This window comes from Somniosus microcephalus, unplaced genomic scaffold (assembly GCF_052327205.1).
Source record: "Somniosus microcephalus isolate GS21.2 unplaced genomic scaffold, FLI_Smic_1.0 unresolved_chr8, whole genome shotgun sequence".
In the NCBI taxonomy this organism is placed as follows: Eukaryota; Metazoa; Chordata; class Chondrichthyes; order Squaliformes; family Somniosidae; genus Somniosus; species Somniosus microcephalus.
The window spans coordinates 37209562-37237387 of record NW_028225186.1 but is presented as its reverse complement, the minus strand read 5'-3'; the positions used below and the strand labels follow the sequence as shown (position 1 = coordinate 37237387).

General features: G+C 46.2%; 12 non-coding genes across 12 annotated transcripts; all 12 read right to left on the bottom strand.

Annotated features, from left to right (window-relative positions):
* Positions 1-1185: 1185 nt before the first annotated feature.
* trnag-gcc (transfer RNA glycine (anticodon GCC)) lies at positions 1186-1256 on the bottom strand. The gene has a single exon. It is a non-coding gene; the product is annotated as a tRNA-Gly (tRNA).
* A 2061-nt stretch (positions 1257-3317) lies between these two features.
* On the bottom strand, positions 3318-3388 carry trnag-gcc (transfer RNA glycine (anticodon GCC)). The gene has a single exon. It is a non-coding gene; the product is annotated as a tRNA-Gly (tRNA).
* A 2062-nt stretch (positions 3389-5450) lies between these two features.
* trnag-gcc (transfer RNA glycine (anticodon GCC)) lies at positions 5451-5521 on the bottom strand. Its single transcript has one exon. It is a non-coding gene; the product is annotated as a tRNA-Gly (tRNA).
* A 2061-nt stretch (positions 5522-7582) lies between these two features.
* On the bottom strand, positions 7583-7653 carry trnag-gcc (transfer RNA glycine (anticodon GCC)). The gene has a single exon. It is a non-coding gene; the product is annotated as a tRNA-Gly (tRNA).
* Positions 7654-10782: 3129 nt separating this feature from the next.
* trnae-uuc (transfer RNA glutamic acid (anticodon UUC)) lies at positions 10783-10854 on the bottom strand. The gene has a single exon. It is a non-coding gene; the product is annotated as a tRNA-Glu (tRNA).
* A 954-nt stretch (positions 10855-11808) lies between these two features.
* On the bottom strand, positions 11809-11879 carry trnag-gcc (transfer RNA glycine (anticodon GCC)). Its single transcript has one exon. It is a non-coding gene; the product is annotated as a tRNA-Gly (tRNA).
* A 4196-nt stretch (positions 11880-16075) lies between these two features.
* trnag-gcc (transfer RNA glycine (anticodon GCC)) lies at positions 16076-16146 on the bottom strand. The gene has a single exon. It is a non-coding gene; the product is annotated as a tRNA-Gly (tRNA).
* A 3190-nt stretch (positions 16147-19336) lies between these two features.
* trnae-uuc (transfer RNA glutamic acid (anticodon UUC)) lies at positions 19337-19408 on the bottom strand. Its single transcript has one exon. It is a non-coding gene; the product is annotated as a tRNA-Glu (tRNA).
* A 954-nt stretch (positions 19409-20362) lies between these two features.
* On the bottom strand, positions 20363-20433 carry trnag-gcc (transfer RNA glycine (anticodon GCC)). The gene has a single exon. It is a non-coding gene; the product is annotated as a tRNA-Gly (tRNA).
* Positions 20434-22482: 2049 nt separating this feature from the next.
* trnag-gcc (transfer RNA glycine (anticodon GCC)) lies at positions 22483-22553 on the bottom strand. The gene has a single exon. It is a non-coding gene; the product is annotated as a tRNA-Gly (tRNA).
* A 3190-nt stretch (positions 22554-25743) lies between these two features.
* Positions 25744-25815, bottom strand: trnae-uuc (transfer RNA glutamic acid (anticodon UUC)). The gene has a single exon. It is a non-coding gene; the product is annotated as a tRNA-Glu (tRNA).
* Positions 25816-26769: 954 nt separating this feature from the next.
* Positions 26770-26840, bottom strand: trnag-gcc (transfer RNA glycine (anticodon GCC)). Its single transcript has one exon. It is a non-coding gene; the product is annotated as a tRNA-Gly (tRNA).
* Positions 26841-27826: the final 986 nt, after the last annotated feature.

The following is a 27826-nucleotide window of genomic DNA, read 5'->3' as shown; positions in this document are numbered from 1 at the left end:
GCAAGGAAGCGAATGCTGCACCTCGGTCCCGAATGATGCGCTGCTGACTGTTGAGGCAACAGCAGCGCTGTGGAAAATTGAAAGGTTGATGAGGTGCAAGCATTGTTTCGCGCGGGTGCTTTGATTGCTGGCATTTCAAACAGCCAGAAAACGCAATGGTTTCCTGACCGGGAATCGAACCCGGGCCGCGGCGGTGAAAGCGCCGAATCCTATCCACTAGACCACCAGGGAAGCTGTGAGAAGCGGCCTGCCAGCAAGCAGAACAAGGCAGTCTTTCCTCCTTGCTGCTTTGAAATTCAGGTCACTTTCACGCCAGGCAAACTTTTCGTACAAGATGACATTTTTTAGGCGAGATCACAAAGGACATGTTCAGGAAACCACAGCATCAAGTGCGTGTAGGCGTCCACCTGAAATCTATTTGCTTCTGTGCTTTTCTCAGAGATACACAGTCAGAGAAAAGCCGTCGGGATATTGAATAATCAGCACCAAAATATCAAGGACAATACAGAGGAAACAGTAATGCACTGCTTGAGACAAAGACTCAAACATATGCACGAACACAGATGTGTGCTCACTTTGTGTGAGTATGTCTCAGATATCCATACGATTCATGGAGGCGTGCAGTAGAGTGTGAGGCCATTCGGCCAATCGTGCCAGTGCTGTCCACTTGATAGATCAGACGTGCTTTCTCCCGCTGTTATCTGCATTTCCCTGTCCTCTCTCGTTCCGCAGTGCCCCGCACAAAAGACAAACAGAAGGAGAACACTATGCTAACGAGGAATTGATGCAGGAGGTTTTTATGCAGTTCCTCACCGTTTAAAATTGTTTTAGGTTCAATCTTTCGCTGTTGATCTTTTCCAAGGAGCGCTTTAAGGTGCTGCCAAAACGTTTAAAATTGGGGATGTTAAAATTCCTTCCCGTCGGGGAATTTCACCCCGGACTCCCGCGTGACAGGCGGGGATACTCACAACGAGACTAACGAGGAAGTGAGCAATGCAATGTCTGTCAGAGTAAGAATCGAGCCTGTTACACAGGAACAGGATGCCATTCAGCCTCTCAAAGCTGTTGCACAGGAACAGGAGCAGAACATCCATACCCTTGATCCACTTGCACAGGTACAGCTAATAAATTATTTATGCTCATGTGATGTGTTTGCTATGAAATGAATTGTTAAAAAAATTAGCCTGCATTGGCCGGGAATCGAACCCGGGTCTCCCGCGTGGCAGGCGAGAATTCTACCCCTGAACCACCAATGCACGCCGACTTAATCGATTCTATTTTCTGGTAGCTACAATTTATTTTTGACTTTTGTTAATACAAGCGGGGACACTGCGTTTACATTAAAAGCAATATGCAGCAGATACTGCATCTGGAATTGTTGATTAAATGCTGGAAACACTTCGAAGGTCCTGGAAGATCTGTGGACAGAGAAACACAGGGTTAACCTCTCAGGTGCATGAGCTCTCGGGAGAGCTAAGATTTTGCACTTTTCTACGTCCCGTGGGAGTTTCCTTCCAACGTTGTTTAGCTGCTCAAAAATTACATAATTAAGAAACTAACCTTCCCCAAAAGAAAAAATAGGAGCAGGATTGGGCCATTCGGCCCCTCGAGCCCGCCATTTAAAAAGTTCGTGGCTGATGAGATCTTCGACACAACGCAACTTTGCCGCCCGTTCCCCATAACCTTTGACTCCCCTGTAGCTGAAATATATGTCTATCAGACATACAGAACCCGTTTGACGTCTTACAGTGTGGCCCGAGGGATAGTGTGGAGAAGCTGGGATTGTTTCCTCTGGAGGCTAAGAGGAAATTTAATAGAGGCTTGCAAAATTAGAATGGGTTTTGATAGAGGAAATAAAGACAAACGCTTTCCAATGGCAGGAGGGATGGTAACCAGAGGTAGAATTGTCTTATGCAGCGAATGTTAAGGCCTCATGAATATCAGGATAAGTTATCACGGCCCAGTTACTCTGTCATTCGAGTCTTGCACACGTTGCTAATGTGGCATTTTTCACACTGGCAATGAGTTGACTGATAGCCGTGCTGTGATCAGCTAAGTTTGTTAGGGAGATGCAGTCGGCAAAATAATACATGGAAGACGGATAATAACCGTGACTGTTCTGACACTGTGAGGCAAGGAAGCGAATGCTGCACCTCGGTCCCGAATGATGCGCTGCTGACTGTTGAGGCAACAGCAGCGCTGTGGAAAATTGAAAGGTTGATGAGGTGCAAGCATTGTTTCGCGCGGGTGCTTTGATTGCTGGCATTTCAAACAGCCAGAAAACGCAATGGTTTCCTGACCGGGAATCGAACCCGGTCCGCGGCGGTGAAAGCGCCGAATCCTATCCACTAGACCACCAGGGAAGCTGTGAGAAGCGGCCTGCCAGCAAGCAGAACAAGGCAGTCTTTCCTCCTTGCTACTTTGAAATTCAGGTCACTTTCACGCCAGGCAAACTTTTCGTACAAGATGACATTTTTTAGGCGAGATCACAAAGGACATGTTCAGGAAACCACAGCATCAAGTGCGTGTAGGCGTCCACCTGAAATCTATTTGCTTCTGTGCTTTTCTCAGAGATACACAGTCAGACAAAAGCCGTCGGGATATTGAATAATCAGCACCAAAATATCAAGGACAATACAGAGGAAACAGTAATGCACTGCTTGAGACAAAGACTCAAACATATGCACGAACACAGATGTGTGCTCACTTTGTGTGAGTATGTCTCAGATATCCATATAATTCATGGAGGCGTACAGTACAGTGTGAGGCCATTCGGCCAATCGTGCCAGTGCTGTCCACTTGAAAGATCAGACGTGCTTTCTCCCGCTGTTATCTGCATTTCCCTGTCCTCTCTCGTTCCGCAGTGCCCCGCACAAAAGACAAACAGAAGGAGAACACTATGCTAACGAGGAATTGATGCAGGAGGTTTTTATGCAGTTCCTCACCGTTTAAAATTGTTTTAGGTTCAATCTTTCGCTGTTGATCTTTTCCAAGGAGCGCTTTAAGGTGCTGCCAAAACGTTTAAAATTGGGGATTTTAAAATTCCTTCCCGTCGGGGAATTTCACCCCGGTCTCCCGCGTGACAGGCGGGGATACTCACAACGAGACTAACGAGGAAGTGAGCAATGCAATGTCTGTCAGAGTAAGAATCGAGCCTGTTACACAGGAACAGGATGCCATTCAGCCCCTGAAAGCTGTTGCACAGGAACAGGAGCAGAACATTCATACCCTTGATCCACTTGCACAGGTACAGCTAATAAATTATTTATGCTCATGTGATGTGTTTGCTATGAAATGAATTGTTAAAAAAATTAGCCTGCATTGGCCGGGAATCGAACCCGGGTCTCCCGCGTGGCAGGCGAGAATTCTACCCCTGAACCACCAATGCACGCCGACTTAATCGATTTTATTTTCTGGTAGCTACAATTTATTTTTGACTTTTGTTAATACAAGCGGGGACACTGCGTTTACATTAAAAGCAATATGCAGCAGATACTGCATCTGGAATTGTTGATTAAATGCTGGAAACACTTCGAAGGTCCTGGAAGATCTGTGGACAGAGAAACACAGGGTTAACCTCTCAGGTGCATGAGCTCTCGGTAGAGCTAAGATTTTGCACTTTTCTCCGTCCCGTGGGAGTTTCCTTCCAACGTTGTTTAGCTGCTCAAAAATTACATAATTAAGAAACTAACCTTCCAGAAAAGAAAAAATAGGAGCAGGATTGGGCCATTCGGCCCCTCGAGCCCGCCATTTAAAAAAATCGTGGCTGATGAGATCTTCGACACAACGCAACTTTGCCGCCCGTTCCCCATAACCTTTGACTCCCCTGTAGCTGAAATATATGTCTATCAGACATACAGAACCCGTTTGACGTCTTACAGTGTGGCCCGAGGGATAGTGTGGAGAAGCTGGGATTGCTTTCCTCTGGAGGCTAAGAGGAAATTTAATAGAGGCTTGCAAAATTACAATGGGTTTTGATAGAGGAAATAAAGACAAACGCTTTCCAATGGCAGGAGGGATGGTAACCAGAGGTAGAATTGTCTTATGCAGCGAATGTTTAGGCCTCATGAATATCAGGATAAGTTATCACGGCCCAGTTACTCTGTCATTCGAGTCTTGCACACGTTGCTAATGTGACATTTTTCACACTGGCAATGAGTTGACTGATAGCCGTGCTGTGATCAGCTAAGTTTGTTAGGGAGATGCAGTCGGCAAAATAATACATGGAAGACGGATAATAACCGTGACTGTTCTGACACTGTGAGGCAAGGAAGCGAATGCTGCACCTCGGTCCCGAATGATGCGCTGCTGACTGTTGAGGCAACAGCAGCGCTGTGGAAAATTGAAAGGTTGATGAGGTGCAAGCATTGTTTCGCGCGGGTGCTTTGATTGCTGGCATTTCAAACAGCCAGAAAACGCAATGGTTTCCTGACCGGGAATCGAACCCGGGCCGCGGCGGTGAAAGCGCCGAATCCTATCCACTAGACCACCAGGGAAGCTGTGAGAAGCGGCCTGCCAGCAAGCAGAACAAGGCAGTCTTTCCTCCTTGCTGCTTTGAAATTCAGGTCACTTTCACGCCAGGCAAACTTTTCGTACAAGATGACATTTTTTAGGCGAGATCACAAAGGACATGTTCAGGAAACCACAGCATCAAGTGCGTGTAGGCGTCCACCTGAAATCTATTTGCTTCTGTGCTTTTCTCAGAGATACACAGTCAGAGAAAAGCCGTCGGGATATTGAATAATCAGCACCAAAATATCAAGGACAATACAGAGGAAACAGTAATGCACTGCTTGAGACAAAGACTCAAACATATGCACGAACACAGATGTGTGCTCACTTTGTGTGAGTATGTCTCAGATATCCATACGATTCATGGAGGCGTGCAGTAGAGTGTGAGGCCATTCGGCCAATCGTGCCAGTGATGTCCACTTGATAGATCAGACGTGCTTTCTCCCGCTGTTATCTGCATTTCCCTGTCCTCTCTCGTTCCGCAGTGCCCCGCACAAAAGACAAACAGAAGGAGAACACTATGCTAACGAGGAATTGATGCAGGAGGTTTTTATGCAGTTCCTCACCGTTTAAAATTGTTTTAGGTTCAATCTTTCGCTGTTGATCTTTTCCAAGGAGCGCTTTAAGGTGCTGCCAAAACGTTTAAAATTGGGGATGTTAAAATTCCTTCCCGTCGGGGAATTTCACCCCGGTCTCCCGCGTGACAGGCGGGGATACTCACAACGAGACTAACGAGGAAGTGAGCAATGCAATGTCTGTCAGAGTAAGAATCGAGCCTGTTACACAGGAACAGGATGCCATTCAGCCTCTCAAAGCTGTTGCACAGGAACAGGAGCAGAACATCCATACCCTTGATCCACTTGCACAGGTACAGCTAATAAATTATTTATGCTCATGTGATGTGTTTGCTATGAAATGAATTGTTAAAAAAATTAGCCTGCATTGGCCGGGAATCGAACCCGGGTCTCCCGCGTGGCAGGCGAGAATTCTACCCCTGAACCACCAATGCACGCCGACTTAATCGATTCTATTTTCTGGTAGCTACAATTTATTTTTGACTTTTGTTAATACAAGCGGGGACACTGCGTTTACATTAAAAGCAATATGCAGCAGATACTGCATCTGGAATTGTTGATTAAATGCTGGAAACACTTCGAAGGTCCTGGAAGATCTGTGGACAGAGAAACACAGGGTTAACCTCTCAGGTGCATGAGCTCTCGGGAGAGCTAAGATTTTGCACTTTTCTACGTCCCGTGGGAGTTTCCTTCCAACGTTGTTTAGCTGCTCAAAAATTACATAATTAAGAAACTAACCTTCCCCAAAAGAAAAAATAGGAGCAGGATTGGGCCATTCGGCCCCTCGAGCCCGCCATTTAAAAAGTTCGTGGCTGATGAGATCTTCGACACAACGCAACTTTGCCGCCCGTTCCCCATAACCTTTGACTCCCCTGTAGCTGAAATATATGTCTATCAGACATACAGAACCCGTTTGACGTCTTACAGTGTGGCCCGAGGGATAGTGTGGAGAAGCTGGGATTGTTTCCTCTGGAGGCTAAGAGGAAATTTAATAGAGGCTTGCAAAATTAGAATGGGTTTTGATAGAGGAAATAAAGACAAACGCTTTCCAATGGCAGGAGGGATGGTAACCAGAGGTAGAATTGTCTTATGCAGCGAATGTTAAGGCCTCATGAATATCAGGATAAGTTATCACGGCCCAGTTACTCTGTCATTCGAGTCTTGCACACGTTGCTAATGTGGCATTTTTCACACTGGCAATGAGTTGACTGATAGCCGTGCTGTGATCAGCTAAGTTTGTTAGGGAGATGCAGTCGGCAAAATAATACATGGAAGACGGATAATAACCGTGACTGTTCTGACACTGTGAGGCAAGGAAGCGAATGCTGCACCTCGGTCCCGAATGATGCGCTGCTGACTGTTGAGGCAACAGCAGCGCTGTGGAAAATTGAAAGGTTGATGAGGTGCAAGCATTGTTTCGCGCGGGTGCTTTGATTGCTGGCATTTCAAACAGCCAGAAAACGCAATGGTTTCCTGACCGGGAATCGAACCCGGTCCGCGGCGGTGAAAGCGCCGAATCCTATCCACTAGACCACCAGGGAAGCTGTGAGAAGCGGCCTGCCAGCAAGCAGAACAAGGCAGTCTTTCCTCCTTGCTACTTTGAAATTCAGGTCACTTTCACGCCAGGCAAACTTTTCGTACAAGATGACATTTTTTAGGCGAGATCACAAAGGACATGTTCAGGAAACCACAGCATCAAGTGCGTGTAGGCGTCCACCTGAAATCTATTTGCTTCTGTGCTTTTCTCAGAGATACACAGTCAGACAAAAGCCGTCGGGATATTGAATAATCAGCACCAAAATATCAAGGACAATACAGAGGAAACAGTAATGCACTGCTTGAGACAAAGACTCAAACATATGCACGAACACAGATGTGTGCTCACTTTGTGTGAGTATGTCTCAGATATCCATATAATTCATGGAGGCGTACAGTACAGTGTGAGGCCATTCGGCCAATCGTGCCAGTGCTGTCCACTTGAAAGATCAGACGTGCTTTCTCCCGCTGTTATCTGCATTTCCCTGTCCTCTCTCGTTCCGCAGTGCCCCGCACAAAAGACAAACAGAAGGAGAACACTATGCTAACGAGGAATTGATGCAGGAGGTTTTTATGCAGTTCCTCACCGTTTAAAATTGTTTTAGGTTCAATCTTTCGCTGTTGATCTTTTCCAAGGAGCGCTTTAAGGTGCTGCCAAAACGTTTAAAATTGGGGATTTTAAAATTCCTTCCCGTCGGGGAATTTCACCCCGGTCTCCCGCGTGACAGGCGGGGATACTCACAACGAGACTAACGAGGAAGTGAGCAATGCAATGTCTGTCAGAGTAAGAATCGAGCCTGTTACACAGGAACAGGATGCCATTCAGCCCCTGAAAGCTGTTGCACAGGAACAGGAGCAGAACATTCATACCCTTGATCCACTTGCACAGGTACAGCTAATAAATTATTTATGCTCATGTGATGTGTTTGCTATGAAATGAATTGTTAAAAAAATTAGCCTGCATTGGCCGGGAATCGAACCCGGGTCTCCCGCGTGGCAGGCGAGAATTCTACCCCTGAACCACCAATGCACGCCGACTTAATCGGTTCTATTTTCTGGTAGCTACAATTTATTTTTGACTTTTGTTAATACAAGCGGGGACACTGCGTTTACATTAAAAGCAATATGCAGCAGATACTGCATCTGGAATTGTTGATTAAATGCTGGAAACACTTCGAAGGTCCTGGAAGATCTGTGGACAGAGAAACACAGGGTTAACCTCTCAGGTGCATGAGCTCTCGGTAGAGCTAAGATTTTGCACTTTTCTCCGTCCCGTGGGAGTTTCCTTCCAACGTTGTTTAGCTGCTCAAAAATTACATAATTAAGAAACTAACCTTCCACAAAAGAAAAAATAGGAGCAGGATTGGGCCATTCGGCCCCTCGAGCCCGCCATTTAAAAAAATCGTGGCTGATGAGATCTTCGACACAACGCAACTTTGCCGCCCGTTCCCCATAACCTTTGACTCCCCTGTAGCTGAAATATATGTCTATCAGACATACAGAACCCGTTTGACGTCTTACAGTGTGGCCCGAGGGATAGTGTGGAGAAGCTGGGATTGCTTTCCTCTGGAGGCTAAGAGGAAATTTAATAGAGGCTTGCAAAATTACAATGGGTTTTGATAGAGGAAATAAAGACAAACGCTTTCCAATGGCAGGAGGGATGGTAACCAGAGGTAGAATTGTCTTATGCAGCGAATGTTAAGGCCTCATGAATATCAGGATAAGTTATCACGGCCCAGTTACTCTGTCATTCGAGTCTTGCACACGTTGCTAATGTGGCATTTTTCACACTGGCAATGAGTTGACTGATAGCCGTGCTGTGATCAGCTAAGTTTGTTAGGGAGATGCAGTCGGCAAAATAATACATGGAAGACGGATAATAACCGTGACTGTTCTGACACTGTGAGGCAAGGAAGCGAATGCTGCGCTGCTGACTGTTGAGGCAACAGCAGCGGTGTGGAAAATTGAAAGGTTGATGAGGTGCAAGCATTGTTTCGCGCGAGTGCTTTGATTGCTGGCATTTCAAACAGCCAGAAAACGCACGGGTTCCCTGACCGGGAATCGAACCCGGGCCGCGGCGGTGAAAGCGCCGAATCCTATCCACTAGACCACCAGAGAAGCTGTGAGAAGCGACCTGCCAGCAAGCAGAACAAGGCAGTCTTTCCTCCTTGCTGCTTTGAAATTCAGGTCACTTTCACGGCTGGCAAACTTTTCGTACAAGATGACATTTTTTAGGCGAGATCACAAAGGACATGTTCAGGAAACCACAGCATCAAGTGCGTGTAGGCGTCCACCTGAAATCTATTGGCTTCTGTGCTTTTCTCAGAGATACACAGTCAGAGAAAAGCCGTCGGGATATTGAATAATCAGCACCAAAATATCAAGGACAATACAGAGGAAACAGTAATGCACTGCTTGAGACAAAGACTCAAACATATGCACGAACACAGATGTGTGCTCACTTTGTGTGAGTATGTCTCAGATATCCATATAATTCATGGAGGCGTACAGTACAGTGTGAGGCCATTCGGCCAATCGTGCCAGTGCTGTCCACTTGAAAGATCAGACGTGCTTTCTCCCGCTGTTATCTGCATTTCCCTGTCCTCTCTCGTTCCGCAGTGCCCCGCACAAAAGACAAACAGAAGGAGAACACTATGCTAACGAGGAATTGATGCAGGAGGTTTTTATGCAGTTCCTCACCGTTTAAAATTGTTTTAGGTTCAATCTTTCGCTGTTGATCTTTTCCAAGGAGCGCTTTAAGGTGCTGCCAAAACGTTTAAAATTGGGGATTTTAAAATTCCTTCCCGTCGGGGAATTTCACCCCGGTCTCCCGCGTGACAGGCGGGGATACTCACAACGAGACTAACGAGGAAGTGAGCAATGCAATGTCTGTCAGAGTAAGAATCGAGCCTGTTACACAGGAACAGGATGCCATTCAGCCCCTGAAAGCTGTTGCACAGGAACAGGAGCAGAACATTCATACCCTTGATCCACTTGCACAGGTACAGCTAATAAATTATTTATGCTCATGTGATGTGTTTGCTATGAAATGAATTGTTAAAAAAATTAGCCTGCATTGGCCGGGAATCGAACCCGGGTCTCCCGCGTGGCAGGCGAGAATTCTACCCCTGAACCACCAATGTACGCCGACTTAATCGGTTCTATTTTCTGGTAGCTACAATTTATTTTTGACTTTTGTTAATACAAGCGGGGACACTGCGTTTACATTAAAAGCAATATGCAGCAGATACTGCATCTGGAATTGTTGATTAAATGCTGGAAACACTTCGAAGGTCCTGGAAGATCTGTGGACAGAGAAACACAGGGTTAACCTCTCAGGTGCATGAGCTCTCGGTAGAGCTAAGATTTTGCACTTTTCTCCGTCCCGTGGGAGTTTCCTTCCAACGTTGTTTAGCTGCTCAAAAATTACATAATTAAGAAACTAACCTTCCACAAAAGAAAAAATAGGAGCAGGATTGGGCCATTCGGCCCCTCGAGCCCGCCATTTAAAAAAATCGTGGCTGATGAGATCTTCGACACAACGCAACTTTGCCGCCCGTTCCCCATAACCTTTGACTCCCCTGTAGCTGAAATATATGTCTATCAGACATACAGAACCCGTTTGACGTCTTACAGTGTGGCCCGAGGGATAGTGTGGAGAAGCTGGGATTGCTTTCCTCTGGAGGCTAAGAGGAAATTTAATAGAGGCTTGCAAAATTACAATGGGTTTTGATAGAGGAAATAAAGACAAACGCTTTCCAATGGCAGGAGGGATGGTAACCAGAGGTAGAATTGTCTTATGCAGCGAATGTTAAGGCCTCATGAATATCAGGATAAGTTATCACGGCCCAGTTACTCTGTCATTCGAGTCTTGCACACGTTGCTAATGTGGCATTTTTCACACTGGCAATGAGTTGACTGATAGCCGTGCTGTGATCAGCTAAGTTTGTTAGGGAGATGCAGTCGGCAAAATAATACATGGAAGACGGATAATAACCGTGACTGTTCTGACACTGTGAGGCAAGGAAGCGAATGCTGCGCTGCTGACTGTTGAGGCAACAGCAGCGGTGTGGAAAATTGAAAGGTTGATGAGGTGCAAGCATTGTTTCGCGCGAGTGCTTTGATTGCTGGCATTTCAAACAGCCAGAAAACGCACGGGTTCCCTGACCGGGAATCGAACCCGGGCCGCGGCGGTGAAAGCGCCGAATCCTATCCACTAGACCACCAGGGAAGCTGTGAGAAGCGACCTGCCAGCAAGCAGAACAAGGCAGTCTTTCCTCCTTGCTGCTTTGAAATTCAGGTCACTTTCACGGCTGGCAAACTTTTCGTACAAGATGACATTTTTTAGGCGAGATCACAAAGGACATGTTCAGGAAACCACAGCATCAAGTGCGTGTAGGCGTCCACCTGAAATCTATTGGCTTCTGTGCTTTTCTCAGAGATACACAGTCAGAGAAAAGCCGTCGGGATATTGAATAATCAGCACCAAAATATCAAGGACAATACAGAGGAAACAGTAATGCACTGCTTGAGACAAAGACTCAAACATATGCACGAACACAGATGTGTGCTCACTTTGTGTGAGTATGTCTCAGATATCCATATAATTCATGGAGGCGTGCAGTACAGTGTGAGGCCATTCGGCCAATCGTGCCAGTGCTGTCCACTTGAAAGATCAGACGTGCTTTCTCCCGCTGTTATCTGCATTTCCCTGTCATCTCTCGTTCCGCAGTGCCCCGCACAAAAGACAAACAGAAGGAGAACACTATGCTAACGAGGAATTGATGCAGGAGGTTTTTATGCAGTTCCTCACCGTTTAAAATTGTTTTAGGTTCAATCTTTCGCTGTTGATCTTTTCCAAGGAGCGCTTTAAGGTGCTGCCTAAACGTTTAAAATTGGGGATGTTAAAATTCCTTCCCGTCGGGGAATTTCACCCCGGTCTCCCGCGTGACAGGCGGAGATACTCACAACGAGACTAACGAGGAAGTGAGCAATGCAATGTCTGTCAGAGTAAGAATCGAGCCTGTTACACAGGAACAGGATGTCATTCAGCCCCTCAAAGCTGTTGCACAGGAACAGGAGCAGAACATTCATACCCTTGATCCACTTGCACAGGTACAGCTAATAAATTATTTATGCTCATGTGATGTGTTTGCTATGAAATGAATTGTTAAAAAAATTAGCCTGCATTGGCCGGGAATCGAACCCGGGTCTCCCGCGTGGCAGGCGAGAATTCTACCCCTGAACCACCAATGCACGCCGACTTAATCGATTCTATTTTCTGGTAGCTACAATTTATTTTTGACTTTTGTTAATACAAGCGGGGACACTGCGTTTACATTAAAAGCAATATGCAGCAGATACTGCATCTGGAATTGTTGATTAAATGCTGGAAACACTTCGAAGGTCCTGGAAGATCTGTGGACAGAGAAACACAGGGTTAACCTCTCAGGTGCATGAGCTCTCGGTAGAGCTAAAATTTTGCACTTTTCTACGTCCCGTGGGAGTTTCCTTCCAACGTTGTTTAGCTGCTCAAAAATGACATAATTAAGAAACTAACCTTCCCCAAAAGTAAAAATAGGAGCAGGATTGGGCCATTCGGCCCCTCGAGCCCGCCATTTAAAAAGTTCGTGGCTGATGAGATCTTCGACACAACGCAACTTTGCCGCCCGTTCCCCATAACCTTTGACTCCCCTGTAGCTGAAATATATGTCTATCAGACATACAGAACCCGTTTGACGTCTTACAGTGTGGCCCGAGGGATAGTGTGGAGAAGCTGGGATTGTTTCCTCTGGAGGCTAAGAGGAAATTTAATAGAGGCTTGCAAAATTACAATGGGTTTTGATAGAGGAAATAAAGACAAACGCTTTCCAATGGCAGGAGGGATGGTAACCAGAGGTAGAATTGTCTTATGCAGCGAATGTTAAGGCCTCATGAATATCAGGATAAGTTATCACGGCCCAGTTACTCTGTCATTCGAGTCTTGCACACGTTGCTAATGTGGCATTTTTCACACTGGCAATGAGTTGACTGATAGCCGTGCTGTGATCATCTAAGTTTGTTAGGGAGATGCAGTCGGCAAAATAATACATGGAAGACGGATAATATCCGTGACTGTTCTGACACTGTGAGGCAAGGAAGCGAATGCTGCACCTCGGTCCCGAATGATGCGCTGCTGACTGTTGAGGCAACAGCAGCGCTGTGGAAAATTGAAAGGTTGATGAGGTGCAAGCATTGTTTCGCGCGGGTGCTTTGATTGCTGGCATTTCAAACAGCCAGAAAACGCAATGGTTTCCTGACCGGGAATCGAACCCGGGCCGCGGCGGTGAAAGCGCCGAATCCTATCCACTAGACCACCAGGGAAGCTGTGAGAAGCGGCCTGCCAGCAAGCAGAACAAGGCAGTCTTTCCTCCTTGCTACTTTGAAATTCAGGTCACTTTCACGCCAGGCAAACTTTTCGTACAAGATGACATTTTTTAGGCGAGATCACAAAGGACATGTTCAGGAAACCACAGCATCAAGTGCGTGTAGGCGTCCACCTGAAATCTATTTGCTTCTGTGCTTTTCTCAGAGATACACAGTCAGAGAAAAGCCGTCGGGATATTGAATAATCAGCACCAAAATATCAAGGACAATACAGAGGAAACAGTAATGCACTGCTTGAGACAAAGACTCAAACATATGCACGAACACAGATGTGTGCTCACTTTGTGTGAGTATGTCTCAGATATCCATATAATTCATGGAGGCGTGCAGTACAGTGTGAGGCCATTCGGCCAATCGTGCCAGTGCTGTCCACTTGAAAGATCAGACGTGCTTTCTCCCGCTGTTATCTGCATTTCCCTGTCCTCTCTCGTTCCGCAGTGCCCCGCACAAAAGACAAACAGAAGGAGAACACTATGCTAACGAGGAATTGAAGCAGGAGGTTTTTATGCAGATCCTCACCGTTTAAAATTGTTTTAGGTTCAATCTTTCGCTGTTGATCTTTTCCAAGGAGCGCTTTAAGGTGCTGCCAAAACGTTTAAAATTGGGGATGTTAAAATTCCTTCCCGTCGGGGAATTTCACCCCGGTCTCACGCGTGACAGGCGGGGATACTCACAACGAGACTAACGAGGAAGTGAGCAATGCAATGTCTGTCAGAGTAAGAATCGAGCCTGTTACACAGGAACAGGATGCCATTCAGCCCCTCAAAGCTGTTGCACAGGAACAGGAGCAGAACATTCATACCCTTGATCCACTTGCACAGGTACAGCTAATAAATTATTTATGCTCATGTGATGTGTTTGCTATGAAATGAATTGTTAAAAATATTAGCCTGCATTGGCCGGGAATCGAACCCGGGTCGGCCGGGAATCGAACCCGGGTCTCCCGCGTGGCAGGCGAGAATTCTACCCCTGAACCACCAATGCACGCCCACTTAATCGATTCTATTTTCTGGTAGCTACAATTTATTTTTGACTTTTGTTAATACAAGCGGGGACACTGCGTTTACATAAAAAGCAATATGCAGCAGATACTGCATCTGGAATTGTTGATTAAATGCTGGAAACACTTCGAAGGTCCTGGAAGATCTGTGGACAGAGAAACACAGGATTAACCTCTCAGGTGCATGAGCTCTCGGTAGAGCTAAGATTTTGCACTTTTCTACGTCCCGTGGGAGTTTCCTTCCAACGTTGTTTAGCTGCTCAAAAATTACATAATTAAGAAACTAACCTTCCCCAAAAGAAAAAATAGGAGCAGGATTGGGCCATTCGGCCCCTCGAGCCCGCCATTTAAAAAATTCGTGGCTGATGAGATCTTCGACACAACGCAACTTTGCCGCCCGTTCCCCATAACCTTTGACTCCCCTGTAGCTGAAATATATGTCTATCAGACATACAGAACCCGTTTGACGTCTTACAGTGTGGCCCGAGGGATAGTGTGGAGAAGCTGGGATTGCTTTCCTCTGGAGGCTAAGAGGAAATTTAATAGAGGCTTGCAAAATTACAATGGGTTTTGATAGAGGAAATAAAGACAAACGCTTTCCAATGGCAGGAGGGATGGTAACCAGAGGTAGAATTGTCTTATGCAGCGAATGTTAAGGCCTCATGAATATCAGGATAAGTTATCACGGCCCAGTTACTCTGTCATTCGAGTCTTGCACACGTTGCTAATGTGGCATTTTTCACACTGGCAATGAGTTGACTGATAGCCGTGCTGTGATCAGCTAAGTTTGTTAGGGAGATGCAGTCGGCAAAATAATACATGGAAGACGGATAATAACCGTGACTGTTCTGACACTGTGAGGCAAGGAAGCGAATGCTGCGCTGCTGACTGTTGAGGCAACAGCAGCGGTGTGGAAAATTGAAAGGTTGATGAGGTGCAAGCATTGTTTCGCGCGAGTGCTTTGATTGCTGGCATTTCAAACAGCCAGAAAACGCACGGGTTCCCTCACCGGGAATCGAACCCGGGCCGCGGCGGTGAAAGCGCCGAATCCTATCCACTAGACCACCAGGGAAGCTGTGAGAAGCGACCTGCCAGCAAGCAGAACAAGGCAGTCTTTCCTCCTTGCTGCTTTGAAATTCAGGTCACTTTCACGGCTGGCAAACTTTTCGTACAAGATGACATTTTTTAGGCGAGATCACAAAGGACATGTTCAGGAAACCACAGCATCAAGTGCGTGTAGGCGTCCACCTGAAATCTATTGGCTTCTGTGCTTTTCTCAGAGATACACAGTCAGAGAAAAGCCGTCGGGATATTGAATAATCAGCACCAAAATATCAAGGACAATACAGAGGAAACAGTAATGCACTGCTTGAGACAAAGACTCAAACATATGCACGAACACAGATGTGTGCTCACTTTGTGTGAGTATGTCTCAGATATCCATATAATTCATGGAGGCGTGCAGTACAGTGTGAGGCCATTCGGCCAATCGTGCCAGTGCTGTCCACTTGAAAGATCAGACGTGCTTTCTCCCGCTGTTATCTGCATTTCCCTGTCATCTCTCGTTCCGCAGTGCCCCGCACAAAAGACAAACAGAAGGAGAACACTATGCTAACGAGGAATTGATGCAGGAGGTTTTTATGCAGTTCCTCACCGTTTAAAATTGTTTTAGGTTCAATCTTTCGCTGTTGATCTTTTCCAAGGAGCGCTTTAAGGTGCTGCCTAAACGTTTAAAATTGGGGATGTTAAAATTCCTTCCCGTCGGGGAATTTCACCCCGGTCTCCCGCGTGACAGGCGGAGATACTCACAACGAGACTAACGAGGAAGTGAGCAATGCAATGTCTGTCAGAGTAAGAATCGAGCCTGTTACACAGGAACAGGATGTCATTCAGCCCCTCAAAGCTGTTGCACAGGAACAGGAGCAGAACATTCATACCCTTGATCCACTTGCACAGGTACAGCTAATAAATTATTTATGCTCATGTGATGTGTTTGCTATGAAATGAATTGTTAAAAAAATTAGCCTGCATTGGCCGGGAATCGAACCCGGGTCTCCCGCGTGGCAGGCGAGAATTCTACCCCTGAACCACCAATGCACGCCGACTTAATCGATTCTATTTTCTGGTAGCTACAATTTATTTTTGACTTTTGTTAATACAAGCGGGGACACTGCGTTTACATTAAAAGCAATATGCAGCAGATACTGCATCTGGAATTGTTGATTAAATGCTGGAAACACTTCGAAGGTCCTGGAAGATCTGTGGACAGAGAAACACAGGGTTAACCTCTCAGGTGCATGAGCTCTCGGTAGAGCTAAAATTTTGCACTTTTCTACGTCCCGTGGGAGTTTCCTTCCAACGTTGTTTAGCTGCTCAAAAATGACATAATTAAGAAACTAACCTTCCCCAAAAGTAAAAATAGGAGCAGGATTGGGCCATTCGGCCCCTCGAGCCCGCCATTTAAAAAGTTCGTGGCTGATGAGATCTTCGACACAACGCAACTTTGCCGCCCGTTCCCCATAACCTTTGACTCCCCTGTAGCTGAAATATATGTCTATCAGACATACAGAACCCGTTTGACGTCTTACAGTGTGGCCCGAGGGATAGTGTGGAGAAGCTGGGATTGTTTCCTCTGGAGGCTAAGAGGAAATTTAATAGAGGCTTGCAAAATTACAATGGGTTTTGATAGAGGAAATAAAGACAAACGCTTTCCAATGGCAGGAGGGATGGTAACCAGAGGTAGAATTGTCTTATGCAGCGAATGTTAAGGCCTCATGAATATCAGGATAAGTTATCACGGCCCAGTTACTCTGTCATTCGAGTCTTGCACACGTTGCTAATGTGGCATTTTTCACACTGGCAATGAGTTGACTGATAGCCGTGCTGTGATCATCTAAGTTTGTTAGGGAGATGCAGTCGGCAAAATAATACATGGAAGACGGATAATATCCGTGACTGTTCTGACACTGTGAGGCAAGGAAGCGAATGCTGCACCTCGGTCCCGAATGATGCGCTGCTGACTGTTGAGGCAACAGCAGCGCTGTGGAAAATTGAAAGGTTGATGAGGTGCAAGCATTGTTTCGCGCGGGTGCTTTGATTGCTGGCATTTCAAACAGCCAGAAAACGCAATGGTTTCCTGACCGGGAATCGAACCCGGGCCGCGGCGGTGAAAGCGCCGAATCCTATCCACTAGACCACCAGGGAAGCTGTGAGAAGCGGCCTGCCAGCAAGCAGAACAAGGCAGTCTTTCCTCCTTGCTACTTTGAAATTCAGGTCACTTTCACGCCAGGCAAACTTTTCGTACAAGATGACATTTTTTAGGCGAGATCACAAAGGACATGTTCAGGAAACCACAGCATCAAGTGCGTGTAGGCGTCCACCTGAAATCTATTTGCTTCTGTGCTTTTCTCAGAGATACACAGTCAGAGAAAAGCCGTCGGGATATTGAATAATCAGCACCAAAATATCAAGGACAATACAGAGGAAACAGTAATGCACTGCTTGAGACAAAGACTCAAACATATGCACGAACACAGATGTGTGCTCACTTTGTGTGAGTATGTCTCAGATATCCATATAATTCATGGAGGCGTGCAGTACAGTGTGAGGCCATTCGGCCAATCGTGCCAGTGCTGTCCACTTGAAAGATCAGACGTGCTTTCTCCCGCTGTTATCTGCATTTCCCTGTCCTCTCTCGTTCCGCAGTGCCCCGCACAAAAGACAAACAGAAGGAGAACACTATGCTAACGAGGAATTGAAGCAGGAGGTTTTTATGCAGATCCTCACCGTTTAAAATTGTTTTAGGTTCAATCTTTCGCTGTTGATCTTTTCCAAGGAGCGCTTTAAGGTGCTGCCAAAACGTTTAAAATTGGGGATGTTAAAATTCCTTCCCGTCGGGGAATTTCACCCCGGTCTCACGCGTGACAGGCGGGGATACTCACAACGAGACTAACGAGGAAGTGAGCAATGCAATGTCTGTCAGAGTAAGAATCGAGCCTGTTACACAGGAACAGGATGCCATTCAGCCCCTCAAAGCTGTTGCACAGGAACAGGAGCAGAACATTCATACCCTTGATCCACTTGCACAGGTACAGCTAATAAATTATTTATGCTCATGTGATGTGTTTGCTATGAAATGAATTGTTAAAAATATTAGCCTGCATTGGCCGGGAATCGAACCCGGGTCGGCCGGGAATCGAACCCGGGTCTCCCGCGTGGCAGGCGAGAATTCTACCCCTGAACCACCAATGCACGCCCACTTAATCGATTCTATTTTCTGGTAGCTACAATTTATTTTTGACTTTTGTTAATACAAGCGGGGACACTGCGTTTACATAAAAAGCAATATGCAGCAGATACTGCATCTGGAATTGTTGATTAAATGCTGGAAACACTTCGAAGGTCCTGGAAGATCTGTGGACAGAGAAACACAGGATTAACCTCTCAGGTGCATGAGCTCTCGGTAGAGCTAAGATTTTGCACTTTTCTACGTCCCGTGGGAGTTTCCTTCCAACGTTGTTTAGCTGCTCAAAAATTACATAATTAAGAAACTAACCTTCCCCAAAAGAAAAAATAGGAGCAGGATTGGGCCATTCGGCCCCTCGAGCCCGCCATTTAAAAAATTCGTGGCTGATGAGATCTTCGACACAACGCAACTTTGCCGCCCGTTCCCCATAACCTTTGACTCCCCTGTAGCTGAAATATATGTCTATCAGACATACAGAACCCGTTTGACGTCTTACAGTGTGGCCCGAGGGATAGTGTGGAGAAGCTGGGATTGCTTTCCTCTGGAGGCTAAGAGGAAATTTAATAGAGGCTTGCAAAATTACAATGGGTTTTGATAGAGGAAATAAAGACAAACGCTTTCCAATGGCAGGAGGGATGGTAACCAGAGGTAGAATTGTCTTATGCAGCGAATGTTAAGGCCTCATGAATATCAGGATAAGTTATCACGGCCCAGTTACTCTGTCATTCGAGTCTTGCACACGTTGCTAATGTGGCATTTTTCACACTGGCAATGAGTTGACTGATAGCCGTGCTGTGATCAGCTAAGTTTGTTAGGGAGATGCAGTCGGCAAAATAATACATGGAAGACGGATAATAACCGTGACTGTTCTGACACTGTGAGGCAAGGAAGCGAATGCTGCACCTCGGTACCGAATGATGCGCTGCTGACTGTTGAGGCAACAGCAGCGGTGTGGAAAATTGAAAGGTTGATGAGGTGCAAGCATTGTTCCGCGCGGGCGCTTTGATTGCTGGCATTTCAAACAGCCAGAAAACGCACTGTTTCCCTGACCGGGAATCGAACCCGGGCCACGGCGGTGAAAGCGCCGAATCCTATCCACTAGACCACCAGGGAAGCTGTAAGAAGCGGCCTGCCAGCAAGCAGAACAAGGCAGTCTTTCCTCCTTGCTGCTTTGAAATTCAGCTCACTTTCACGCCAGGCAAACTTTTCGTACAAGATGACATTTTTTAGGCGAGATCACAAAGGACATGTTCAGGAAACCACAGCATCAAGTGCGTGTAGGCGTCCACCTGAAATCTATTTGCTTCTGTGCTTTTCTCAGAGATACACAGTCAGAGAAAAGCCGTCGGGATATTGAATAATCAGCACCAAAATATCAAGGACAATACAGAGGAAACAGTAATGCACTGCTTGAGACAAAGACTCAAACATATGCACGAACACAGATGTGTGCTCACCTTGTGTGAGTATGTCTCAGATATCCATACAATTCATGGAGGCGTGCAGTACAGTGTGAGGCCATTCGGCCAATCGTGCCAGTGCTGTCCACTTGAAAGATCAGACGTGCTTTCTCCCGCTGTTATCTGCATTTCCCTGTCCTCTCTCGTTCCGCAGTGCCCCGCACAAAAGACAAACAGAAGGAGAACACTATGCTAACGAGGAATTGATGCAGGAGGTTTTTATGCAGTTCCTCACCGTTTAAAATTGTTTTAGGTTCAATCTTTCGCTGTTGATCTTTTCCAAGGAGCGCTTTAAGGTGCTGCCAAAACGTTTAAAATTGGGGATGTTAAAATTCCTTCCCGTCGGGGAATTTCACCCCGGTCTCCCGCGTGACAGGCGGGGATACTCACAACGAGACTAACGAGGAAGTGAGCAATGCAATGTCTGTCAGAGTAAGAATCGAGCCTGTTACACAGGAACAGGATGCCATTCAGCCCCTCAAAGCTGTTGCACAGGCACAGGAGCAGAACATTCATACCCTTGATCCACTTGCACAGGTACAGCTAATAAATTATTTATGCTCATGTGATGTGTTTGCTATGAAATGAATTGTTAAAAAAATTAGCCTGCATTGGCCGGGAATCGAACCCGGGTCTCCCGCGTGGCAGGCGAGAATTCTACCCCTGAACCACCAATGCACGCCGACTTAATCGATTCTATTTTCTGGTAGCTACAATTTATTTTTGACTTTTGTTAATACAAGCGGGGACACTGCGTTTACATTAAAAGCAATATGCAGCAGATACTTCATCTGGAATTGTTGATTAAATGCTGGAAACACTTCGAAGGTCCTGGAAGATCTGTGGACAGAGAAACACAGGGTTAACCTCTCAGGTGCATGAGCTCTCGGTAGAGCTAAGATTTTGCACTTTTCTACGTCCCGTGGGAGTTTCCTTCCAACGTTGTTTAGCTGCTCAAAAATTACATAATTAAGAAACTAACCTTCCCCAAAAGAAAAAATAGGAGCAGGATTGGGCCATTCGGCCCCTCGAGCCCGCCATTTAAAAAGTTCGTGGCTGATGAGATCTTCGACACAACGCAACTTTGCCGCCCGTTCCCCATAACCTTTGACTCCCCTGTAGCTGAAATATATGTCTATCAGACATACAGAACCCGTTTGACGTCTTACAGTGTGGCCCGAGGGATAGTGTGGAGAAGCTGGGATTGCTTTCCTCTGGAGGCTAAGAGGAAATTTAATAGAGGCTTGCAAAATTACAATGGGTTTTGATAGAGGAAATAAAGACAAACGCTTTCCAATGGCAGGAGGGATGGTAACCAGAGGTAGAATTGTCTTATGCAGCGAATGTTAAGGCCTCATGAATATCAGGATAAGTTATCACGGCCCAGTTACTCTGTCATTCGAGTCTTGCACACGTTGCTAATGTGGCATTTTTCACACTGGCAATGAGTTGACTGATAGCCGTGCTGTGATCAGCTAAGTTTGTTAGGGAGATGCAGTCGGCAAAATAATACATGGAAGACGGATAATAACCGTGACTGTTCTGACACTGTGAGGCAAGGAAGCGAATGCTGCACCTCGGTCCCGAATGATGCGCTGCTGACTGTTGAGGCAACAGCAGCGCTGTGGAAAATTGAAAGGTTGATGAGGTGCAAGCATTGTTTCGCGCGGGTGCTTTGATTGCTGGCATTTCAAACAGCCAGAAAACGCAATGGTTTCCTGACCGGGAATCGAACCAGGAAGCGCCGAATCCTATCCACTAGACCACCAGGGAAGCTGTGAGAAGGGGCCTGCCAGCAAGCAGAACAAGGCAGTCTTTCCTCCTTGCTACTTTGAAATTCAGGTCACTTTCACGCCAGGCAAACTTTTCGTACAAGATGACATTTTTTAGGCGAGATCACAAAGGACATGTTCAGGAAACCACAGCATCAAGTGCGTGTAGGCGTCCACCTGAAATCTATTGGCTTCTGTGCTTTTCTCAGAGATACACAGTCAGAGAAAAGCCGTCGGGATATTGAATAATCAGCACCAAAATATCAAGGACAATACAGAGGAAACAGTAATGCACTGCTTGAGACAAAGACTCAAACATATGCACGAACACAGATGTGTGCTCACTTTGTGTGAGTATGTCTCAGATATCCATATAATTCATGGAGGCGTGCAGTACAGTGTGAGGCCATTCGGCCAATCGTGCCAGTGCTGTCCACTTGAAAGATCAGACGTGCTTTCTCCCGCTGTTATCTGCATTTCCCTGTCATCTCTCGTTCCGCAGTGCCCCGCACAAAAGACAAACAGAAGGAGAACACTATGCTAACGAGGAATTGATGCAGGAGGTTTTTATGCAGTTCCTCACCGTTTAAAATTGTTTTAGGTTCAATCTTTCGCTGTTGATCTTTTCCAAGGAGCGCTTTAAGGTGCTGCCTAAACGTTTAAAATTGGGGATGTTAAAATTCCTTCCCGTCGGGGAATTTCACCCCGGTCTCCCGCGTGACAGGCGGAGATACTCACAACGAGACTAACGAGGAAGTGAGCAATGCAATGTCTGTCAGAGTAAGAATCGAGCCTGTTACACAGGAACAGGATGTCATTCAGCCCCTCAAAGCTGTTGCACAGGAACAGGAGCAGAACATTCATACCCTTGATCCACTTGCACAGGTACAGCTAATAAATTATTTATGCTCATGTGATGTGTTTGCTATGAAATGAATTGTTAAAAAAATTAGCCTGCATTGGCCGGGAATCGAACCCGGGTCTCCCGCGTGGCAGGCGAGAATTCTACCCCTGAACCACCAATGCACGCCGACTTAATCGATTCTATTTTCTGGTAGCTACAATTTATTTTTGACTTTTGTTAATACAAGCGGGGACACTGCGTTTACATTAAAAGCAATATGCAGCAGATACTGCATCTGGAATTGTTGATTAAATGCTGGAAACACTTCGAAGGTCCTGGAAGATCTGTGGACAGAGAAACACAGGGTTAACCTCTCAGGTGCATGAGCTCTCGGTAGAGCTAAAATTTTGCACTTTTCTACGTCCCGTGGGAGTTTCCTTCCAACGTTGTTTAGCTGCTCAAAAATTACATAATTAAGAAACTAACCTTCCCCAAAAGTAAAAATAGGAGCAGGATTGGGCCATTCGGCCCCTCGAGCCCGCCATTTAAAAAGTTCGTGGCTGATGAGATCTTCGACACAACGCAACTTTGCCGCCCGTTCCCCATAACCTTTGACTCCCCTGTAGCTGAAATATATGTCTATCAGACATACAGAACCCGTTTGACGTCTTACAGTGTGGCCCGAGGGATAGTGTGGAGAAGCTGGGATTGTTTCCTCTGGAGGCTAAGAGGAAATTTAATAGAGGCTTGCAAAATTACAATGGGTTTTGATAGAGGAAATAAAGACAAACGCTTTCCAATGGCAGGAGGGATGGTAACCAGAGGTAGAATTGTCTTATGCAGCGAATGTTAAGGCCTCATGAATATCAGGATAAGTTATCACGGCCCAGTTACTCTGTCATTCGAGTCTTGCACACGTTGCTAATGTGGCATTTTTCACACTGGCAATGAGTTGACTGATAGCCGTGCTGTGATCATCTAAGTTTGTTAGGGAGATGCAGTCGGCAAAATAATACATGGAAGACGGATAATATCCGTGACTGTTCTGACACTGTGAGGCAAGGAAGCGAATGCTGCACCTCGGTCCCGAATGATGCGCTGCTGACTGTTGAGGCAACAGCAGCGCTGTGGAAAATTGAAAGGTTGATGAGGTGCAAGCATTGTTTCGCGCGGGTGCTTTGATTGCTGGCATTTCAAACAGCCAGAAAACGCAATGGTTTCCTGACCGGGAATCGAACCCGGGCCGCGGCGGTGAAAGCGCCGAATCCTATCCACTAGACCACCAGGGAAGCTGTGAGAAGCGGCCTGCCAGCAAGCAGAACAAGGCAGTCTTTCCTCCTTGCTACTTTGAAATTCAGGTCACTTTCACGCCAGGCAAACTTTTCGTACAAGATGACATTTTTTAGGCGAGATCACAAAGGACATGTTCAGGAAACCACAGCATCAAGTGCGTGTAGGCGTCCACCTGAAATCTATTTGCTTCTGTGCTTTTCTCAGAGATACACAGTCAGAGAAAAGCCGTCGGGATATTGAATAATCAGCACCAAAATATCAAGGACAATACAGAGGAAACAGTAATGCACTGCTTGAGACAAAGACTCAAACATATGCACGAACACAGATGTGTGCTCACTTTGTGTGAGTATGTCTCAGATATCCATATAATTCATGGAGGCGTGCAGTACAGTGTGAGGCCATTCGGCCAATCGTGCCAGTGCTGTCCACTTGAAAGATCAGACGTGCTTTCTCCCGCTGTTATCTGCATTTCCCTGTCCTCTCTCGTTCCGCAGTGCCCCGCACAAAAGACAAACAGAAGGAGAACACTATGCTAACGAGGAATTGAAGCAGGAGGTTTTTATGCAGATCCTCACCGTTTAAAATTGTTTTAGGTTCAATCTTTCGCTGTTGATCTTTTCCAAGGAGCGCTTTAAGGTGCTGCCAAAACGTTTAAAATTGGGGATGTTAAAATTCCTTCCCGTCGGGGAATTTCACCCCGGTCTCACGCGTGACAGGCGGGGATACTCACAACGAGACTAACGAGGAAGTGAGCAATGCAATGTCTGTCAGAGTAAGAATCGAGCCTGTTACACAGGAACAGGATGCCATTCAGCCCCTCAAAGCTGTTGCACAGGAACAGGAGCAGAACATTCATACCCTTGATCCACTTGCACAGGTACAGCTAATAAATTATTTATGCTCATGTGATGTGTTTGCTATGAAATGAATTGTTAAAAATATTAGCCTGCATTGGCCGGGTATCGAACCCGGGTCGGCCGGGAATCGAACCCGGGTCTCCCGCGTGGCAGGCGAGAATTCTACCCCTGAACCACCAATGCACGCCCACTTAATCGATTCTATTTTCTGGTAGCTACAATTTATTTTTGACTTTTGTTAATACAAGCGGGGACACTGCGTTTACATAAAAAGCAATATGCAGCAGATACTGCATCTGGAATTGTTGATTAAATGCTGGAAACACTTCGAAGGTCCTGGAAGATCTGTGGACAGAGAAACACAGGATTAACCTCTCAGGTGCATGAGCTCTCGGTAGAGCTAAGATTTTGCACTTTTCTACGTCCCGTGGGAGTTTCCTTCCAACGTTGTTTAGCTGCTCAAAAATTACATAATTAAGAAACTAACCTTCCCCAAAAGAAAAAATAGGAGCAGGATTGGGCCATTCGGCCCCTCGAGCCCGCCATTTAAAAAATTCGTGGCTGATGAGATCTTCGACACAACGCAACTTTGCCGCCCGTTCCCCATAACCTTTGACTCTCCTGTAGCTGAAATATATGTCTATCAGACATACAGAACCCGTTTGACGTCTTACAGTGTGGCCCGAGGGATAGTGTGGAGAAGCTGGGATTGCTTTCCTCTGGAGGCTAAGAGGAAATTTAATAGAGGCTTGCAAAATTACAATGGGTTTTGATAGAGGAAATAAAGACAAACGCTTTCCAATGGCAGGAGGGATGGTAACCAGAGGTAGAATTGTCTTATGCAGCGAATGTTAAGGCCTCATGAATATCAGGATAAGTTATCACGGCCCAGTTACTCTGTCATTCGAGTCTTGCACACGTTGCTAATGTGGCATTTTTCACACTGGCAATGAGTTGACTGATAGCCGTGCTGTGATCAGCTAAGTTTGTTAGGGAGATGCAGTCGGCAAAATAATACATGGAAGACGGATAATAACCGTGACTGTTCTGACACTGTGAGGCAAGGAAGCGAATGCTGCACCTCGGTACCGAATGATGCGCTGCTGACTGTTGAGGCAACAGCAGCGGTGTGGAAAATTGAAAGGTTGATGAGGTGCAAGCATTGTTCCGCGCGGGCGCTTTGATTGCTGGCATTTCAAACAGACAGAAAACGCACTGTTTCCCTGACCGGGAATCGAACCCGGGCCACGGCGGTGAAAGCGCCGAATCCTATCCACTAGACCACCAGGGAAGCTGTGAGAAGCGGCCTGCCAGCAAGCAGAACAAGGCAGTCTTTCCTCCTTGCTGCTTTGAAATTCAGGTCACTTTCACGCCAGGCAAACTTTTCGTACAAGATGACATTTTTTAGGCGAGATCACAAAGGACATGTTCAGGAAACCACAGCATCAAGTGCGTGTAGGCGTCCACCTGAAATCTATTTGCTTCTGTGCTTTTCTCAGAGATACACAGTCAGAGAAAAGCCGTCGGGATATTGAATAATCAGCACCAAAATATCAAGGACAATACAGAGGAAACAGTAATGCACTGCTTGAGACAAAGACTCAAACATATGCACGAACACAGATGCGTGCTCACTTTGTGTGAGTATGTCTCAGATATCCATACGATTCATGGAGGCGTGCAGTAGAGTGTGAGGCCATTCGGCCAATCGTGCCAGTGCTGTCCACTTGATAGATCAGACGTGCTTTCTCCCGCTGTTATCTGCATTTCCCTGTCCTCTCTCGTTCCGCAGTGCCCCGCACAAAAGACAAACAGAAGGAGAACACTATGCTAACGAGGAATTGATGCAGGAGGTTTTTATGCAGTTCCTCACCGTTTAAAATTGTTTTAGGTTCAATCTTTCGCTGTTGATCTTTTCCAAGGAGCGCTTTAAGGTGCTGCCAAAACGTTTAAAATTGGGGATGTTAAAATTCCTTCCCGTCGGGGAATTTCACCCCGGTCTCCCGCGTGACAGGCGGGGATACTCACAACGAGACTAACGAGGAAGTGAGCAATGCAATGTCTGTCAGAGTAAGAATCGAGCCTGTTACACAGGAACAGGATGCCATTCAGCCTCTCAAAGCTGTTGCACAGGAACAGGAGCAGAACATCCATACCCTTGATCCACTTGCACAGGTACAGCTAATAAATTATTTATGCTCATGTGATGTGTTTGCTATGAAATGAATTGTTAAAAAAATTAGCCTGCATTGGCCGGGAATCGAACCCGGGTCTCCCGCGTGGCAGGCGAGAATTCTACCCCTGAACCACCAATGCACGCCGACTTAATCGATTCTATTTTCTGGTAGCTACAATTTATTTTTGACTTTTGTTAATACAAGCGGGGACACTGCGTTTACATTAAAAGCAATATGCAGCAGATACTGCATCTGGAATTGTTGATTAAATGCTGGAAACACTTCGAAGGTCCTGGAAGATCTGTGGACAGAGAAACACAGGGTTAACCTCTCAGGTGCATGAGCTCTCGGGAGAGCTAAGATTTTGCACTTTTCTACGTCCCGTGGGAGTTTCCTTCCAACGTTGTTTAGCTGCTCAAAAATTACATAATTAAGAAACTAACCTTCCCCAAAAGAAAAAATAGGAGCAGGATTGGGCCATTCGGCCCCTCGAGCCCGCCATTTAAAAAGTTCGTGGCTGATGAGATCTTCGACACAACGCAACTTTGCCGCCCGTTCCCCATAACCTTTGACTCCCCTGTAGCTGAAATATATGTCTATCAGACATACAGAACCCGTTTGACGTCTTACAGTGTGGCCCGAGGGATAGTGTGGAGAAGCTGGGATTGTTTCCTCTGGAGGCTAAGAGGAAATTTAATAGAGGCTTGCAAAATTAGAATGGGTTTTGATAGAGGAAATAAAGACAAACGCTTTCCAATGGCAGGAGGGATGGTAACCAGAGGTAGAATTGTCTTATGCAGCGAATGTTAAGGCCTCATGAATATCAGGATAAGTTATCACGGCCCAGTTACTCTGTCATTCGAGTCTTGCACACGTTGCTAATGTGGCATTTTTCACACTGGCAATGAGTTGACTGATAGCCGTGCTGTGATCAGCTAAGTTTGTTAGGGAGATGCAGTCGGCAAAATAATACATGGAAGACGGATAATAACCGTGACTGTTCTGACACTGTGAGGCAAGGAAGCGAATGCTGCACCTCGGTCCCGAATGATGCGCTGCTGACTGTTGAGGCAACAGCAGCGCTGTGGAAAATTGAAAGGTTGATGAGGTGCAAGCATTGTTTCG